The sequence below is a fragment of the Octopus bimaculoides genome, chromosome 1 (genome assembly GCF_001194135.2).
Source record: "Octopus bimaculoides isolate UCB-OBI-ISO-001 chromosome 1, ASM119413v2, whole genome shotgun sequence".
NCBI classification, from domain to species: Eukaryota; Metazoa; Mollusca; class Cephalopoda; order Octopoda; family Octopodidae; genus Octopus; species Octopus bimaculoides.
The window spans coordinates 11675071-11681233 of record NC_068981.1 but is presented as its reverse complement, the minus strand read 5'-3'; the positions used below and the strand labels follow the sequence as shown (position 1 = coordinate 11681233).

Below are 6163 nucleotides of genomic sequence, written 5' to 3'. Positions count from 1 at the left end.
TATATATATATATATATATATATATATATGTGCATACATACAAGCATACATACATACATACATACATACATACATACATACATACATACATACATACACATACCGTATTTACATACGTTCTTTATATATTAAAGATTTTCATGTATGTGGTATTTCGTTAAGCAAACAATATATTATAAGGTATACTAAATGCTTTCATAAGTCGGTACCGTGTTCTATTTTGTCAGCAGTGGTCTTAGATTATTTTGTCAGACGTAAACAAACAATGTGATCGAAGACAAAAGTGTTTACTAAATGTCTGTGACATATTTCGGGGATTGTTACCCTTCTACAGCACTCATGTAAACTACCATAGTGGGTTAGACGAGTGGTGGATCGCCCTAAATATGGCATATATACTCATTACTCCCTTTTGTCTTCGATCACATTGTCTGTTTACACCTGACGTCTCGATACGAACCGTTGTAGCAAAAGTCAATGCTGCCTGTAAGTTCTATAGCATATCTGTATAAATAACCTTAACAAAATTGTTTATATAACATATTCACACAGTTACACAGATATATAGATATGTGTGTATGTGTGCGTGCATATGTGTGTGTTGATGAGCGAAACACCGTCGTTTTCGATGAAGGGTATTCACAATGTAATTCTACGAATTATATTATCTTGTAAACAGTCGATCATTTGACAAATGTGTAATATGTTAAGTCTTAGTCAGAATCAGCGTGACTCACTGTGTCATGAGATTGTACAATTGAATTGTGGATACAATGCGCTCGGATTGTAAATAGTTTCCGTTTAAACAATTCATCTTAAGAGATATGTGTCTGTCCGAAATCAAATAACACAGCATTTGCCTAGGTTCCCATGGCGAAGGGTCGAAATAGATACACGGCTTTGAGCTGAAAGATGAGTGTTTTTTAGATGTTGGGATGATTAATAGAAAAAAAATTATGTACATTATTTTTATTGTTTTTGTAGTTATTGTTATCATCATCATCATCATCATCATCATCATCGTTATCACCATCGTCATCATCGTCATCATCATCTATCACCACTGCCATCACTGCCTCTCTTTGGGGTAAGTCAATTACATTGATGTCGTTGCTAAACTGGTACTTATTTTAAGGACCACGTAAGGATGAAAAACCAAGTCCATCACGGCAGAATTTGAACTCAGAACGTAAAGACGGACGAATCGCCGCTGTGCATATTCCCTCGGCTTGCTAACGATTCTGCTAGAACAATCGGTTTTGAGAGAAGGTAAAATTCAGAAATAACATATTCTTTGCTTATATGATTATGTATGAGACTTAGTGTGAGAATGTAAACTACAAATTACAAGTTCGTGACTGACTGGCGCCGGTGAGAAATTTTGTGGAGGTGGGGGTGGTACTGTCTCAGACTTCTGGAGATATTTTGATTAGTAAGCTTATAATCATTGTTCGGGATTAAGAAAGCTCGCAAAATGGCTTCTCCAGAACCAGAGTCAGATGTTAATTTATGAACGTTGCTAAGACGTAATAATCCAAGTGTGTTATTATTATCGTCTAATAATTATTAATAATCAATGTAGCGGTGTGATAAACGTACACCAGATATCTCTGTATAGGAATTGAAGTGATTTATACTCTTGCCCCATTCTGATATTTGTGGTTATATCATCGCATTATATGTCGGCAAACTGTTTACAATCATTCTACTGTATATCTTAGTTACGTGTGGCAACATTGTTTATCTATTTTACTACATCCTGTTAGTGGAAGTGCAATTGCCTAGTGGTTAGAGCAGCGAACTTGCGGTCATAGGATCGCGGTTTCGATTCCCAGACCGGCCGTTGTGAGTGTTTATTGAGCGAAAACACCTAAAGCTCCACGAGGCTCCGGCAGGTGGTGGTGGTGAACCCTGCTGTACTCTTCCAGCACAACTTTCTCTCACTCTTACTTCCTGTTTCTGTTGTGCCTGTAATTCAAAGGGCCAGCCTTGTCACGCTGAATATTCACGATGAACTACGTTAAGGGTACACGTGTCTGTGGAGTGCTCAGCCACTTGCACGTTAAATTCACGAGCAGGCTGTCCTGTTGATTGGATCAACTGGAACCCTCGACGTCGTAAGCGACGGAGTGCCAACAACAACGTCCTGTTAGTTTAATCATGACATTTCAGATGTTGCCTCGTGTTTGATGCCTTGTTCCATTTTTGTATTTCATTGTGTTCTTGTTCGTTTAAGGTCGGTTTAAGGTTTGTTGTGGCTAGTTTATCTGTTGTTCTCTTTCGCCTGCATAATTCAAGTTCCAAACTATTTCATTGAATGATAGGTCAGTGGGATATTTCATTGATTTTCTTTTATGAATTATCAGTAACGAGGTGAAGGATGTTGCTACTGCTGCTACTACTACTACTAATACTACTTTTTTTTACTTTTACTACTACAACTAGAAATACTACTAATGTCGTCACAACCACCAGCATAACTACTACTACTACTACTAATAATAATAATAATAATAATAATAATAAGAAGAAGAAGAAGAAGAAGAAGAAGAAGAAGAAGAAGAAGAAGAAGAAGAAGAAGAAGAAGAAGAAGAAGAAGAAGAAGAAGAAGAAGAAGAAGAAGAAGAAGAAGAAGAAGAAGAAAAAGAAGAAGAGGAATCACAAACCGATTATAAGAAAGCCTATGACATGATCCCACACTCACGGACAAGTGAATGTTTGAGTATATTCAGTATTGCAGACAACCTAAGCGAGTTAACTAACCTTAGCATGAATGAATGGTAAGTACGTCTCTATTCAGGTAACACAGCCTCAGGGAAAGTCAATATGAAGAGAGGAATTTTCCTAGGAGACTCGTTATCCCCATTTAATATTTCTGGTATGTTTTATGCCCTCAGTATTAAGAAAGGCAAAGGCAGAGTATCAGTTAAGAAATGGTAAAGGAAAATGTCACCACTTATTGGGATGGTCTGAAGCTTTTTAGTAATAATGAAAATAAGAGATAGATTTCTTAATACAAACTGTAAGACACTTCAGCCGAGACATAGAGACATATGTATAGAATTTTGTATAGATAAGTGGTCAATATTAGTCGTAAATAGGCACAGGTAGTCAGCAGTGAAGACATTTTAGATCCAACCACCATCCCTCCTCCTCCACCTGCAGCTCCTACTCGTCGTCGTCCTCCTCCACCTCCTCCTCCTCCTTCTTCTTCTTCTTTTTCTTTTTCTTCTTGTTTTTCTTCTTCTTCTTTTCTTCTTCTTCGTCTTCTTCTTCTTCTACTTCTTCCTCTTCCTCTTCGTCTTCTTCTTCTTTTGATCACCCCTTTGTAAATAAGCGATAGGTTTCTTAATACAAACTGTAAGACACTTCGGCAGAGACATATGTATGGAATTTGGCATAGATAAGTGTGCGATATTAGTCGTAAAAAGGGACAGGTAGTCAGAAGTGAAGACATTCAATTACCAGAAGGCCAGACATTCAGATCACCCAAAGAAGAGAGTTGTATCTAGGTGTATTAGAATCTGACAGTAATGTAAACACAAATTGAGGAAATATTACATTTCTAAATCTCTGAGAGAGATATAGACAGTAGCAGCACGATAAAGTGATGGTATGGTGCGAACTTAATGTGGAAGTCCCATGAAAGGGAAGAATACTACTGCTATTTTGCCCTAGGAAGCACCGTTTCCAGTTGACTATGACACATTTTTTTGTGTCCTTACGTTTTCAAAGGGGAGATAACTACCTCCGCCCAGCAAAGCCAGCACCTAGAGACTAGTTTCACCATCAGTCTGGAGTAGCATGGCCTGCTAGATGTGGATGCCTATTCCCACTTGAAAACATATAGATTTCAAGTGGAATACACTGATTTCGAAAATGGATGCTAGCGTTTCTGGGTGGAGGTGCATACCTCCCCTTTGAAAACACAAGGACATGAAAAATGTGTCATGGCCAACTGGGAACGCTGTTTCCTAGGGCTAAATAGCAGCAGCATTCTTCTCTTTCATGGGATTGTCACATTAAGTTGGCAACATACCATCACTTGAAAATTGAGGAGCACATCAGAAGGCTGAGGAAGATAATGTAGTCAAAGCTGAATGGTCCGAATCTAGTTAAGACTGTAAATACTTGGGGGCAGTATCGTCACTTAGATATTCAGCGGCATTTGCAGACTGAACAAAATATGAATTAGCAAATCTAGACAAAAGAACTAGGAAGGAATTCAATACGAATGTAGGACTTCAACGAAGAACAGGAGTAAGGAGATTATACTTACTGAGAAAGTAAAACGGTAGAAGGTTAATATTCTTTTCTATTCTAGGCACAAAGCACCAAATTTTGAGGGATCGAACTCAGTACGCAACTGGTACTTAATTTATCGACCCCCGAAAGAACGAAAGGCAAAGCCGACTTCGGCGGAGGTAGAGGGTTAATATTCGTGTGGAGTTAGCTAGAGTAGATATAGCCTCATGTGTACGTAATAGTGAAGAATGTTTATTAAGAGCTGCTAGAGTCACAGTAGCATATATGGAAACCAAAATGCCAAATGACCTTAAAAAAAAAAAGGGGTAAAAAAGAAAAACGGTTGTCCAACTGGCAAAAGGAGGCTTTGTATGGTAGATTCCCAAAGATAGTTGCACAATATATCAATAGTGAGACATGTTTATGGTTGCCGAAATGGAGGTTGATAAGGGGAGAGAAAATTTGATAGTGACAGCACAAAATCATGCAATGAGGACTTATTGAATAATAGACAATATAGACATAAAACTAGATAGATTTCCAGAGTAAGCTATGTAAATCAATAGAGAAAAGTATTTGATCATGCTGATAGATGGTATGAACGTGAACCTAGAAAAGTGCTAGAAAGCAATGTGGTATTTTATATATTCAGACTCACAGAGTAATACAAGCTAGGTCTTATTTAGTTGTGGTAAACAAAGAGAATCGAAAGCGCCCAATAATTGACTTCATAGTCCCAAATAATGAGAACGTCAATATGGGAGTTATAGAGAAAATAGCAACGTAGCAGGACCTACACATTGACTAACAGTGACTATGGAAAATGCGAGTGAAATGTATCCCTCTAGTAATTGATGTATTAGGAGCTATTCTTAACGACCTGAACCGATGGATAGAGGATATACATATAAAATTCAGTTTACTGCAGCACCAGAACAGTGTTGTTAGTGGTAGATTAGATACTTAGGTATGTCCTTGTCATTTAAGGCAACTTGATTTAGCCCGACGCTAGGAAGTTTTCTCTTTCAACCGATTAATCTACTGTGCGTATCTGAAATGATAATAACAATTATATTCATAATAATAATGGTACTCTGTTGGAACTCGTTTGCTGTTGCTGTTAGTGCAGTTGCTATTATAATTGTCCGGCAGGGTGTGGTGGCGAACCCTGCTGTAATCTTTCGCCACAACTTTCTCTCATTCTTACTTCCTGTTCCTGTTGTGCCTGTAATTCAAAGGGTCAGCCTTGTCACACTGTGTCACGCTGAATATCCCCGAGAACTACGTTAAAGGTACACGTGTCTGTGGAGTGCTCAGCCATTTGCACGTTAATTTCACGAGCAGGCTGTTCCGTTGATTGGACCAACTGAAACCCTCGACATCGTAAGCGACGGAGTGTCAACAACAACAATTATAATTGCTATTATTAATGATACTATTCCTAATATTATTAATATTACTTCACGTTCTGACTACTATCATTGCCACCACATATAAAACATACCGTTGGTGCTTGTAGCCACAATTAACATTTTGCTTTCGGTAATGTAGCTGCTGCTACTGTCTACATTGCTTTTGTGATTGCTGGTCTTTACTGATTGTTGTTGCTGTCCTTGGCGTTATCATTGACGCTGCGCTTCCTATTGTTGTTGTCGATGTGGTTGTCACTTTTATTAAAATTTGAAGCGTTGTTACTCTGACGCCATGGATGTCATGCAATTTTTATGAAAGCTGTTTCAGAAAGACGATTGATAAAACCGATCCTCTTGAAGCTGGTGTGTTCTTGTGGCAGCATGAAATCACTTATTTCTCTTGTGTCAAGTCGTACTTCACCACATCCTCTCATGATGTTGATACTATCATACTGTGTGTGTGTGTGTGTGTGTGTGTGTGTGTGTGTGTGTGTGTGTGTGTGTGT

The 6163-nt window shown here is 38.2% G+C and overlaps 1 long non-coding RNA gene across 1 annotated transcript in view; it reads left to right on the top strand.

The window, feature by feature from the left end:
* The first annotated feature begins 1151 nt into the window (after nt 1-1151).
* The window catches only part of LOC128249777 (uncharacterized), an 8779-nt gene continuing 3767 nt past the window's right edge, over nt 1152-6163 (top strand). Inside the window, exons 1-2 of the long non-coding RNA XR_008265877.1 lie at nt 1152-1269; nt 2446-2780. This is a non-coding gene — a long non-coding RNA (uncharacterized LOC128249777). The remainder of the gene's footprint in view (nt 1270-2445; nt 2781-6163) is intronic.